Source organism: Ascaphus truei, chromosome 14 (assembly GCF_040206685.1).
Source record: "Ascaphus truei isolate aAscTru1 chromosome 14, aAscTru1.hap1, whole genome shotgun sequence".
Classification (NCBI taxonomy): Eukaryota; Metazoa; Chordata; class Amphibia; order Anura; family Ascaphidae; genus Ascaphus; species Ascaphus truei.
In genome coordinates, this window is record NC_134496.1 from 3,548,937 (window position 1) to 3,563,713 (window position 14,777).

Consider the following 14,777-nt stretch of genomic DNA (forward strand, 5'->3'; position numbering starts at 1 on the left):
GATACACTGCACCTTCACTGCATGCGCAATCTGATACACTGCACCTTCAATGCATGCGCAATCTGATACACTGCACCTTCAATGCATGCGCAATCTGATACACTGCACCTTCAATGCATGCGCAATCTGATACACTGCACCTTCAATGCATGCGCAATCTGATACACTGCACCTTCAATGCATGTACAATTTTTGTTTGAACACACTAAGAGCACTTTTGTTTTAAGTCTTTAGGCACTGTCACGTTACTTTATTATTATATGTAGAGGTACTATTTAGCACCTCATATACTTATTAGATCACTTGATACGCATAAGGACATCTCACTTAGATTTGTGAATCTCCATGGCATCTTATTAGGTTACCTATCCGCCATTTATTTTGTGTCCTCATCACCATAAGTAGGACTTTCCTACAAGGGACACTATCTAGAGGGACTTTATTAATTTTAGATATATGCTATACTCTGTGTATATCTATTTTATTAAAATGTAATAAAATGTTTTTAATTTAAATCTTTAGTTGTTTCTGACCACAATATTACATAATAGGTCTGCAGTGCGCCACTATTTGGGATTCTTTAGTGTACCTTTCTTTAGGTACACCTCTCTAGTTATTATCCCGTATTAAACCTTCAAGTAGTTTCCCTACTATTGATGTCAGGCTTACAGGTCTGTAATTCCCCGGGTGTGATCTAGCTCCCTTTTTAAATATAGGCACCACATCTGCTTTACACCAATCTTGTGGTACTGAGCCTGTGGAAATGGAGTCCTTGAATATTAAATATAATGGATATGCTATTACTGAGCTTAACTCCTTGAGAACTCTTGGATGTATGCCATCGGGGCCAGGTGCCTTATTTACTTTAATTTTTTAAGTCGCTTATGAACTTCTTCCTCAGTTAACCAATTGTTCATTAATATGGAGGTTTTGGCTTCCTCCTGCGGCACTACTATTGAACTTGATTCTTCCCTGGTAAACACAGAGGCAAAGAATTTGTTTAATACCTCTGCTTTTTCCTTATCTCCAATAATCTGCCTACCCATCTCACACTGAAAGGATCCTATATTTTATTTTCTCATTTTTTGTTATTAAGGTACTTAAAGAATTTTTTAGGGTTGACCTTACTTTCTATTGCAATCCTTTTTTCATTATCCATTTTTCCTAATTTGATTGCCCTTTTGCAATTTTTGTTACATTCCTTATAATTCTGATACGATGTCTCCGTCCCTTCTGACTTAAAGAATCTAAACGCCTTCCTCTTCTTGTCCATTTCCTCCCCTACCTGTTTATTTAGCCACATTGGTTTTGACTTATTTCTTTTATACTTATTACCCAAGGGTATACACTGATAAGTGTGCTTTTCTAACAATGTTTTAAAGACTGCCCATTTATCTTCTACATTTTTCCCTGCAAAAACATCATCCCATTGTATTACTACTAGATTAGAGCTCAGTTTATTAAAATCTGCCTTACTAAAGTTTAAGGTCTTTGTTGAACCCAAGAAATCTGTTTTTTGATAATTTATTTAAAATGAGACCATGTTATGATCACTGTTACCCAAATGTTCTAGGACTTGAATATTTTTTATTACTTCTACATTGTTTGATATGACCAAATCCAGTATTGCCCGTCTCCTGGTTGGTTCCTCAATAATTTGGGTCATATAATTGTCTTTAAGTACCCCCAAAAACTTGTTTCCTTTTGTTGTAATGCTAATCTCATTGCCCCAGTCTATGTCTGGATAATTAAAATCCCCCATTATGCAAACATGACCCAGTTTTGATGCCTTTTCCATTTGCAAAAGTATTTTAGCTTCCTCAATCTCACAGATATTTATTGGTTTATAGCATATTCCCACAAACATTTTCTTAATACCTTTACCTCCACTGCTAATTTCTATCCACAAAGTCTCTACATTTTCATCATTCCCTTCATAAACATCATCCCTTATAATAGGTTTTAGATCCGGTTTAACATATAAACATACTCCACCTCCCCTTCTATTTGTTCGATCCTAACCGAAAAAGGGAATAACCCTCTAAATCAGGGAAGGGGAACCTTTTTTCTGCCAAGGGCCATTTTGATATTTATAAAATCATTCGAGGGCCATACAAAATTTTCAACTTAAAAATTAGCCTGCTATATTTGGTCAAACATTTAATGAACTCACCACTAATGTGATGGCTGGAACTGAGATGGGGGGGATTCTGAGCAGGGGGGGATCGGAGGAGGACCGTGTAAGTGCGCAGGGGTGGGGGGGATTCTGAGCAGGGGGGGGGATTCTGAGCAGGGGGGGTGGATTCTGAGATGGGGGGGATTCTGAGCAGGGGGGGGGATTCTGAGCAGGTGGGGGATTCTGAGCAGGGGGGGGGATTCTGAGCAGGGGGGGGATTGGAGGAGGACCGTGTAAGTGCGCGGGGGGGGGGATTCTGAGCAATAAGATACTCTTGGCAATATGCCAACACGAGGCAGACAATCAGGAAAGGGGAAGTTTTTTTTTTTTTCCCCTCCTTTCTTTCGAGCGCGCAAACGGCCGCCTGACTCACGGGGGCCAGACCAAAACAGTTGGGGCCCGCGGGCCGTACGTTCCCCACCCCTGCTCTAAATTAACTGTCCAGTCATGAGTTTCATCCCACCATGTTTCAGTAATGCCTATGATATCATACTGCTCCCTTGCAGCTATTATTTCAAGCTCCCCCATTTTATCTGTCAGGCTTCTTGTATTAGCAAGCATGCATTTCAGTTTTTTTTCAGCCTGTACTATTATCTTATCTGCTCCTTCCTTTCTGCGCCCACTTGGTTTAGTCTTTAGAAGTTTTCTAGTATTATCTGTATTTACTATGGGTATCCCACTGCTTGTCAAACTCGAACTTGCCCCCATTCTACCTCCATACCACATTGTATCCTCATCTATTCCATTTAGTTCATTATCTGTTTCATTCCCCTCCCCCTCCATCCTAGTTTAAAATCTCCTCCAACCTTTTTAGCATTCTCCCCCCTAGCACAGAAGTTCCCTCTTCATTGAGGTGCAATCCATCCCTAGAATATAGATGGCACCACTTTCTTAGCCATGCATTAACCTCCCTGATATCTGACTGCGGTAGCGAATGGCACTGGTAGTATTTCAGAAAATACTACCTTGGAGGTCCTTGCCTTAAGCTTTTGGCCTAGATCCCTGTAATCATTTTTTAGGACCCTCCATCTTTCTCTAACTTTGTCATTGGTGCCAACGTGTACCAAGACCGCTAGGGTCAAAACTCCCCAACAATCTGTCTACCCGATCCGCAATGTGCCGAACCCGAGCACCCGGGAGACAACAAACTGTTCGGTTCATGCGGTCACAGCAACAGATTGCCCTATCTACCTTCCTAATAATGGTGTCCCCTACCACCACAATCTTTCTTTGCATCTGAGCATCCTGAGTCCCCACTGTGTTGGAGGAACTATTCCCCTGGCTGCTAGAGGAATTAGTCTCCCCCAGCCTTGCCATTTCTGCCCCGACATTCCCAATATCTTCACTCAACACGGCAAATCTATTGGGATGTCAGCTCAGAAACGACCTGCCTCTCCCTATTGCCCCTGCTTCCCCTTCTAACTGTCACCCAGCTACCTACCTGCTCCTCACTAACGGCAACCAAGCTACCTACCTGCTCCTCACTAACAGCGCCACCATCTGCACCACTAGTCGAAGCAAGGGCCTGCTCAGTGAGCTCTAATTCCCTTTCAAGATTGCCAATGTCCCTCAATATTGCAAGTTGCCTCTTCAGATCAGCAATCTCTGATTCTAAAGAGACCACCCGCTCACACCTCTCACAGCGGTATGCCCCTTGGAACAGCTGCTCCAAGTGCACATACATGTGGCAAGATGTGCATTGAGTGGCATTTTCAATCCTGCTCATTCTAGCAACTATGAAGTTTAGAAGTACTAACAGTAAACTGTACTTCAATATACTATACCCTGTTTAACCGCTTCCTTGTTCAAACTGCTTCTGGTTCTAACTGCACACACTTTAAACAACCAGCACTTCAAATCAACCACACAGATCAGTCAGTACACGCAAGCTCAGGATTCGTTAGAAGCCTCTGTTTAAATAGGGACACCCACCAGGTGTGTTAGGTTATCAATTAACTAACCCCACCCACTGCAGGTGTGTTAGGCCAGCCAATTAACCAACCACACCCACTCTGCCTCAGGCAGGAGAAAGGGGGGAAAAAGTTACAGGTTTCAAATTACAGCACACTTTAAAAATAAATGAACCCACTGCACACTCCCCATAAACAGCCACCCCTGCTAGTATACCCAGTACTTCCCTTTCCTTCTGGTTCTAACTGCACACCCTTTAAACAACCAGCACTTCAAATCCACCACACAGATCAGTCAGTACATACTTTATGTATAAATACTAGTGCTGTCACAAGGCTTACGTTGTTAAACAAAATAACAGTTTTCGATGTTACATATGTCTTTACATGACTGTAAATATTTAATAACCAAGTGTAATTATATCATTACAAATCCAGCAAATTAATGAAATGATTGCGTTTTAAAGAGTAAAATATACAAAATGACTGAATATTTCTAGAGGAAACCGTTAATTACCTAGAGGACGGCAAAGCTGAAAAGCACAGACAAGAAGATAATATTAAGGGTGCAGTTCCACATAGAACCCAACAACAATAATCTATACTGTATTTTAAACAATGTAGCAATGTAATCAGCTTCATTAGAAACATTCAATGAATATGTTTCCTGTGAAAAAGGAATGTGTTTTTTGGGGGGCTCATATAAAATGTATTGTTATGATATACTTATTGTGCTGTGCTATGACTTGCTGCTTTTCACATTCTTCTATTAAATAGTTTCTATATTTACAGTATTAACATTTTAGAACCATCGAAGTGGTCACTGCAAAGGAAAGGTCTAGAACTCCAGGATTATACTATATGTAATATACTTTGTCATGTAATCGCAAAGCACAAGGGGGAGCCTATAACCCAGCATTTCCAAACTTTTTCACAACTACCTCTGAACAAACACCTTTCTAGAAGTGGTTGCCTGAGCTGTACAAATGTGTATATATAAACAAGGTATACATATTCCAGCGATGCTTCTGACCTTGCATAAATGACATTGGGCTTACCATGCGTGGATGCGTGACGAGTACACTGATTATATAATGTCCCTGCCTAGCAAGTACAGTATACTCAGCTCATACCATAGAATGAAGACAATTTCTTTCTTGAAGTCTGAGTTGTGGAATGTGAGAAGGGATGGGGGAGCACAGCGTAAGGAATGGTGGAGTGTGATTGTATTATCTCCCTATGATGTTCAGTGGCGTTCTGACACCCTTTGAGTGTCCTCAGAGGGAGGTTTGTACTCCTTAGAGAAGGGTTAAGACTTAGGTGGGTGAAACAAGTCAATGGATGCAAAATGAATGCAAAATGAATCAATAAAAGGAAAACTTACACGGCCTTGTGTAAATTGTATCCCATCAAGGTTTCTTTTGCAGTCTTATCTTTCTTCTAGATGATCCTTCTTCTTTCTTTATGCTCTTCTCTTTCTGTCTCTTCTTCTTGCTGTGATCTTGATGTTTGTCGTTGGGCGAATCTTCACATTGGTTCTCCTCTCATATGGGTGTAAACATAGGTGAGAAGGTAGTTAGACACATATACATACAAAGTCGATATCAATTTGAAGGGGGGCAATGAGACAGTGTCATCAGGTGTATAGGTATAAGATAATTATTATTCACTCACACGGCCTAATGTGAGTGGTAACTTATAACGGTATCTTGCAAGCACCTGTACAGATCACAGGTCTTCAGGTCAAAGGTCCCTTGTGGGATAAAGACAGAGGGATAGTATGGGGAAGATGTATCAATACATCAAAATACTCACACGGGCCAGTGTGAGTACACACTGATAATGGTATCTTGGAAACTCCAAAAAGTGATAGAAAAACCCCTAGGGGCTAGGTCCAGATAGCAAAGGACTAATAGGACACTAAACACAGGGGTGATTACATTTTATTGAAACAAACTAGTATACACTAATGAACAAGTACATATATAATCAGATAAAAAATTAAAACCGAGGAGCATCTACTGCTACTGGGGGGGGGTTAAAAGTGGGTGGCAGCCAGGGGAAACAAGTGGTGGTTAGTGGATGAAAGTCTCTGTACTCCGCGTCCGGATCGAGAGATTCCACAGCACCTCCGGTTCCTTTCAGATTGCTGCAGGCTGTGGTTCAAAGAAGAAGAGCTACGCGTTTCGCCCTGAACAGGGCTTCCTCAGGCTCGTGTAAAGTAGAGAGGTTGGGTTTTTAGTCTCCTTAAATAGACCCCGCCTGTCTAATGTGGATGTCAATTAAATCTTCTTGCTGCTGCGTAGTCTGAGTTGTCTGTTGTCTGGCTGTCAGTGGACTGTTCAGATGTAAGATCTCCGGTGCCTCCCTCCTGTCCCTAATTAACCCCACCTTTACCACACAGAAAGCGAGATACAGTATTTAACATCGTCACGTCGCATTTGACCGCAGACCCTTGCATTATACATGCAGTAAATACCTGAAGCGTGAGGGTGGGGAGGTTTGAGAAACGTGAGGATTTCTATTCCTTGGGCTCAGATAAATGATAACAACATATTAACACCTCTTTTACATACAGTATATGACAATATTTGACACTGTGTTATCAGTTTATATTTTTACCCTCTCCTGTTCTTTATTTTATATCTTCCTTATTAACATTTCCTTATACTCCCATCTTAGTGTCACGGGAGACCAAGTTTATCAACACCTTTTTATACCGGGATCATTGATTGAGCAAAGCAAGAAGGTAAAATAAATTGTAATTTATTTCAGGAAAAGACACACACAATGTAACACAATTTACAGGGTGAACACATTTGCTGGGAACGGGGCTAACGAATAAACTTGTCCTTTAAACGAAATTCACAAAAATTACCTCTGTTGGAGCCTTTTCCAATGACCAGGAGGTACTCTTGAAAGTCCTGGAACTGATTTTGGCATGCAAAGCCAACCGCAACCACTACGTTCTTCAAAAGGGGGACTTAGAAGAATTCTTGAGTCAAAATCTTTGAAGCCGGCTCGCGTCTATTCAGTACAGAGCATCTTGAATTTGCCGCTGATGGTGTGGCGCTTGGAATCTGCGCTCCTGATTGGCTGCAAGGCTCCTTATGGGTTTCAGTGTCCCATTCACCAACCTCTACAGTCTATCAGAGCGTGGGAATTCTCCTGCCAGCCAATCACCGATTTGCCAGTATTGTAAAGCCGGGTGGGCACCTTTTCTCATTCTGCAAAGGGGCATGCGCCAACCTGGCACCTCTGCCTCTTTGCATACTGAGCCAACCCGCTGTCCAGGCTCCACAGAGTCTGGGCTCTGGCAAATGGTGGCCGGATAGCCCTGTGTTAGCCCAGGATGCGGGTACTCACGCAGAACTGCAGTACCCCTCCTGTTCTAACACCTTGGCATCCCTGAGGCTTTCAAGTCCGGACTCCAAACAGACCCATAGGCACCAAGCTTGGCAGCCATCTGGTCCTCTCGGAAGCCATGACTTGGAAATCCCACAGTTCATTCACAGGTTATCAGCATATATATTCTATTAAACATAACTCTTTAATAAAATATACTGTGTCCTGTATCTTGTGTGATAAAATGTGTAAGTCCCTGTTCTGGTGTCCGGGATGGAGTGAGGGGTATATACTGCCTACACTCACTAGCCTCATTCTTGGCACAACTTTTAGAAATAACTTTTAAAACTTTTTACACACAAGAAATCACTCTCAACTTTATCACCTAGCTGGAGCTCCCCCCTGAACCGGTTGCCCGGGATTAAAATTTCCCTGCTCTCTCCACTCCCCCCCTGCGCAGCTCCGGTCTCCCGCCACCACCCCCCTTGCGCAGCACACTGTCACATACACAGTGTCAAACACACACACAGTGTCAAACACACACACACACACACACACACACACACAGTGTCTCACACACACCTACCAATTAGACTGTAAGCTCCTCGGAGCAGGGACTCCTCTTCCTTAATGTTACTTTTATGTCTAAAGCACTTATTCCCCAATGATCTGTTATTTATATTATCTGTTATTTATTTGGATTACCACGTGTATTATTACTGTGAAGCGCTATGTACATTAATGGCCCCTATATAAATAAAAGACATACAAATACAATACAATACAGGCAGTCCCTCGGTTATCCGACACAATTGCGTTACTCAAATGGCGTTGTAAAGCGAAACGTTGTAAAGCGAAACTACGTTTTCCCCATAGGAACACTGTTTAAATGAAAGGTTTCCGTTCCTGAAGGCATTTTTAACACTAAAATACACCAAATATTTTATGCAGGCAATAAGATATGCAGCACATACATAAAATTATATAGTGTATATACTGTATTATATATATAATATAACATAATAAATAATATATTTATATAGTATAATATAATATTTATATAGTATAATATTATATATATACGCTCTTACGACGCTTTGCAACGTTGTTTAATGTGAATGTGTATATATATACACACATACACAACATTGCAAAGCGTCCGTCAAGAGCGTTGGATAAGCCATTTTGGCGTTGTAAAAAATGAACATAGGTATGCATTGCATAGCGTTGGATAAGCCATTCGTTGTAAAGTGAAGCGTTGTAAAACGAGGACTGCCTGTATACACCACACACACACACACACAGTGCAGTCAGTTGGAGTCTCTTGCCTGTGCTAGTCTGTGGCTCCCTCCAGTCTGTGAGAGGGGGCTCTCCCCATGGGGGTTAAATGCAGCCAGCTCTGGTGAGTGCACACTCCTCCACGTTTTGGCCTTCCTGCCTCTGTGGCTGCTGGGAGTATTGGGGGAGCAATGGGGGGCCGGGAGGAGAGCCTGTGTTTACTGGCTGGTGTGGCTGTGAATGTGCTCCTCAGAACACGCTCTGCGGAGTGACACTGATGCTCTCCTGCTCACTGCCTGCCTCTCTCGCTGGAGCTGTCGTGGGGAGAGGAGGAGAGGGGGCTGGCAGAGCTACCGCTGAGAGGCTTGTGCCGTTTGGCGAATGGTCTTTCATGGCGGGGGGGCAGGGACGGGGGGACGCGCCCTTCGGACGGGGTTGGGAGCGCCAGAGTAGAGCTGAGGGGGGAAGGTAGCGAGGAGGTGAGCTGTGGGTGAGGGGGGGATCAGTGATGGGGGGGGGGGAGCCGGCAGGGAGGTGAGCTGCGGGTGAGTGAGGGGGGTTGATGGGGTGAGAAGGAAAGAGGAGAGTGGCCGGGTTGCAAGGCCGCGGGGGTGAGGAGGAGAAGAGGATAGTGGCCGGGTGGTTGGGTGAGGTCATAGAAGCAAGCAAGCCAATGTGAGGCGTGTGGGGGGCGGGGCCAGTACACGGACCAATCTGATTGGCCAGAGGCTGAGTGACAGACCCACGGACCAATCAGATTCACCACATCTACTAACAATCTCACAAATTTCAATTTATATACATATAGATGTATGTATGTCTTTATTTATATAGCGCCATTAGTGTACATAGCGCTTCACAATAGTACTTACACGTGACAATCATATAAATAACAAATAACAGATCGTGGGAATAAGTGCTTCAAACATAAAAGTAACATTTCGGAAGAGGAGTCCCTGCTCCGAGAAGCTTACAATCTAAATTGGTGGGGAGAACGTGCAGATGACAGTAGGAGGGCATTCTGGTAAGTGCGTCTGCAGAGGGCCAAGCTTTATGTATCGTGTATAGTATTAGCCACGGTGCTACTCATATGCTTCTTTAAGCAAGTGTGTCTTAAGGTGGGTCTTAAAGGTGGATAGAGATGGTGCTATTCGGGTATTGAGGGGAAGGGGCATACCAGAGGTGTGGGGCAGACAGTGAGAAGGGTTTAAGGCGGGAGAGGGCTTTAGATACAAAGGGGGTCGAGAGAAGACATACCAGTACTTGAGCAGAACGCAAGAGTCGGGATGGTGCATAGCGAGAAATTAGGGCTGAGATGTAAGGAGGGGCAGAAGAGTGTAAAGCTTTAAAAGTGAGGAGGAGAATTGAGTGTGAGATGCGGGATTTGATAGGAAACCAGGAGAGGGGATTTCAGGAGGGGGAGATGCCGAGACAGATTTTGGAAATAGTAGAGTGATTCTGGGCAGCAGCGTTTAGGATAGATTGTAGGGGAGACAGGTGAGAGACAGGATGGCCGGACAGCAGGAGGTTACAGTAATCGAGGTGGGGGAGAATGAGGGCCCTGAGTCAAAGTTTTTAGCAGTCGAGCAACAAAGGAAAGGGCGTATCTTTCGTTATATTGCGGAGGAAAAAGCGACAGGTTTTAGATATGTCTTGAATACAAGGGGCGAATGTGAGAGAGGAGTCGAGTGTGACCCCTAAGCAGCGTGCTTGGTCTACTGGGTGAATGATGGTACTTCCAACACTAATGTGGAAGGAGGTAGAAGGGGCCAGGTTTGGGAGGAAGTATAAGAAGGCTCTGCTTTTGCCATGTTAAGTTTCAGTCGGGTGCGGATGGTCATCCAGGGATGATATTCCAGACACGATCAGAAACTTTGGTCTGTACAACAGGTTGTAAGGTCAGGGGTTGAAAGGTAAATTTGTGTGTCGTCAGCATAGAGGTGATATTTAAACCCAAAAGATGTGATTAGGTCACCTAGAGAGAGTGTGTAAAGATAAAAGAGAAGGGGTCCCAGGACAGAGCCCTGGGGTACCCCCACAGAGAGATCGATAGAGGAGGAGGTGGTGTTAGCAAAAGAGACACTGAAAGTACGATGGGAGAGGTAAGAGGCGATCCAGGATAGAGATTTGTTCCAATAACAAGAGTATGGAGAATGTGAAGGAGAAGAGGGGTGGTCCACGGTGTCAAATGCTGCAGAGAGGTTGACTAATATGAGCAGAGTGTAATGGCCTCTGTCTTTATACTAGGGACCCCTGTATGATTGCAGGTACACATTAACCCCTTCATGCCCGTTTACCTTGTCTGGATGATGCTGCAGCAGGAATCCTGGCGGTGAGTCGTAAGAACGTTTTCAGAGTCAGAGTTTACGCGGACCAATGTGCTTGGCTGTATCTGAGAATCTCACTTGATTCCCGGATCCAGCTTTTGGGGTATCCCAGAACTCCGGAACCCCGATACATAGCCACATTTTGGTAAAGACTTTTTTCCAGCAAACCCACCCCCTGAAACTTACAGCCTAGAAATCTCCCGGTCCCAGCACCCCAGGAACAGGCTAAAACACAAATACATCTTTAATGTCGCATAATTTGCACACGGTCACAGTAATGCATTTCTTACAACTGGGTCCAAGAGCTGACACGCTAGGACCTTCAGCACATGGATCAGGGGTAACCAAGTGGGCTGAACCTTTATTAGTGAGCCTGGTTAACCCCTTCACCGTCACACTTAGGCCCGAAAAACATGCATTGTCGCCACCGCGTCGCGCCTTATAGTAAGCGCGACTGGCGACAAAAACTGTGGGACGCGATTTTTTTTAAGCCGGCAATATTTGATTTTCAGGGGCTGTCGCCTCATGTGAAAGGCTGTCGCCTTTGCGCCGCCGGCGCAAAGCAGAATACACACTTTCTGTAGCGGTGACGTTACGCGTCGCCCGTCGCGGACACTATACACCGCGGGCTTAGGTACCACATTTCCATGGGACATTTCCCAATGTGTGTGTGTGTCAGCAAGCTATTTGGTGTCATTTGTGTTAGGCTAAAGGCCCCGCTCCCTCGGTCAGCGCGCCCGCACTGCAGACAGGCGGGGGCGCTGACAGACACAGACCGCGATATGCGGTCTGTAGGGGAGCCGGGAGCCGGAGAGGAATGGGGGCGGAGGGGGAGGAGTGGGAGGGGAGGTGGCGGGCTCTGATCGTGGGTGCCGTCCACACCCCCCCACATATACACACATACACACACATACACACATACACCACATACACACATACACAACACACACACTTTAATAACCCGCAGCTCCACAGTATCGGCCGGCTGACGCGTCACAGTACGTAGTCAGCCCTGCCGGAAGGAGGCAGCGGGGGCAGGAACCATTCAGGCAAGGGTCTGGTGGTCCGCGGCCGCACGGCCGCAGCGGGTTCGCAGCCTTAGAGGTTAGGGAGAAGCTTACATAACACACATTATAATGAGGTGTACTGAGCACTGTGTACGAGATTAATGGGGAGATGGTCTTACAGGATTAGGGTTAATGTACATTATAGGCTAAAGCAGAAAAATTCCGGGCATTATTGAAATCCCTGCTCTCTGATTGGTTAGAATGCCGGGCATTAATCATTCAGTAATGGCCGGCCTTTTTGGCACCCCGCCAACTCACCTTTCAGAGATACCAGGGGGAGGGCGCTGAGAATTTGAAATAAAAATACTGCCAAATTTAAAACTGCTAACAGTAAATACCTCTCCCGTCCAAGCGCCAGCTGCATCTCCGCTCCTCTCCTCACACAGCATGGCAGCGTCTCTCCCTCTCTCTCACACAGCACAGCAGCATATGCAGTCTCTCTTTCTCACACAGCACAGCAGCATATGCAGTCTCTCTTTCTCACACAGCACAGCAGCATATGCAGTCTCTCTTTCTCACACAGCACAGCAGCATATGCAGTCTCTCTTTCTCACACAGCACAGCAGCATATGCAGTCTCTCTCTCTCAGCACAGCAGCATATGCAGTCTCTCTTTCTCACACAGCACAGCAGCATATGCAGTCTCTCTCTCTCAGCACAGCAGCATATGCAGTCTCTCTTTCTCACACAGCACAGCAGCATATGCAGTCTCTCTTTCTCTCTCTCTCAGCACAGCAGCATATGCAGTCTCTTTCTCTCCCACACAGCACAACAGCTCTCTCTCTCTCTCTCTCTCTCTCTCTCGCTCTCTCACACACAGCTGCTAGTGCTGTCAGTGCTAGTGCTGCCTCTACCCCTCCACTCCCCCCCATACCTCCAATTCTCCCCCCTCATCCCTTTCCCCCCCTCACCTCCTCCCCCCTACCCTCACCCTTCTCTCTCCCTCCTCACCTCTCTTCTCCCCTCAACTCTCCCCCCCACCCCTTCACCTCTCTCCCCCCTCACTTCCTCACCTCTCCCCCCACCCCTTCATCTCTCTCTCTCTCCCCACCCCTTTACCTCTCTCCACCCCCTCACCTCTCACCCCCCACCTCTCCCCCCCCACCCCCACCTATCCCCCCTCAACTCTCCCCCCACCCCTTCACCTCTCTCCCCCCTCACTTCCTCACCTCTCCACCACCCCTTCACATCTCTCTCTCCCCCACCCCTTCACCTCACCCCCACCTCTCCCCCCTCACCTCTCCCCTCCTCCCCCCTCACCTCTCCCCTCCTCCCCCCTAACTTCCTCACCTCTCCCCCTCCACCCCTTCACCTCTCTCCCCCCACCCCCACCCCCATCACCAGACTCCCCCAACCACCTCACCTCTCTCCCCCCCCACCTTCTCACCTCTCTCCCCCCTCACCTCTCTCTCCCTCCCCACCCTCACCTCTCTCTCCCCCCCCCACCCCCTCACCTCTCTCTCCCCCCTCCACCCCCTTACCTCTCTCCCCCCCACCCCTTCACCTCTCTCTCCCCCCCACCCCCTCACCTCGCTCTCCCCCCCACCCCCTCAGCTCTCTCCCCCCACCCCCACCCCCTCAGCTCTCTCTCCCCCCTACCCTTTCACCTCCCTCCCCCCCACCCACTCACCTCTCCCACCCCCTCAACTCTCTCCCCCTCCACACCTCTCTCCCCCCTACCACCTCACCTCTCTCACCCCCCACCCCCTCACCTCTCTCCCCCACCCCGTCACCTCTCTCCCCCCACCCCCTCACTTCTCTCTCCCCCCCACCCCCTCCTCTCTCCCCCCACCCCTTCGCCTCTCTTCTCCCCACCCCTTCGCCTCTCTCCCCCCCACCCCTTCACCTCTCTCCTCCTACCTTTCTATCCTCTCCCCCCTCACCTCTCTCTTCTCTCCCCTCCACCCCACTCCCCTCTCTCCCCCCCCACCTATCTCCCCCCCACCTCTCTCCCCCCACCTCTCCTCCCCCCACCTCTCCTTCCCCCCCACCTCTCCTCTCTCCCCTCTCCCCACCCCCACCTCTCCTCTCTCCCCCACCTCTCCTCTCTCCCCCTCTCCTCTCCTCTATCCCCCCTCACCTCTCCTCTCTCCCCCACTTCTCTCCTCTCTCCCCCCCACCTCTCCTCCCCCCCCACCTCTCCTCCCCCCCCACCTCTCCTCCCCCCCACCTCTCCTCCCCCCCACCTCTCCTCTCTCCTCCACCCCCCCACCTCTCCTCTCTCTCCTCCACCCCCAACCTCTCCTCTCTCCTCCCCCCCACATCTCCTCTCTCCTCCCCCCACCTCTCCTCCCCCCCCACCTCTCCTCTCCCCCCCCACCTCTCCTCTCTCCCCCCCACCTCTCCTCTCTCCCCCCCCACCTCCTCTCTCTCCTCCCCCCCACCTCTCCTCTCTCTCCTCCCCCCCACCTCTCCTCTCTCTCCTCCCCCCCACCTCTCCTCTCTCTCCTCCCCCCACCTCTCCTCTCTCTCCCCCCCACCTCTCCTCTCTCTCCTCCACCCCCCACCTCTCCTCTCTCTCCTCCACCCCCAACCTCTCCTCTCTCTCTCTCCCCCCACCTCTCCTCTCTCTCCTCCCCCCCACCTCTCCTCTCTCTCCTCCCCCCCACCTCTCCTCTCTCTCCTCCCCCCACCACCTCTCCTCTCTCTCCTCCCCCCCCACCTCTACTCTCTCT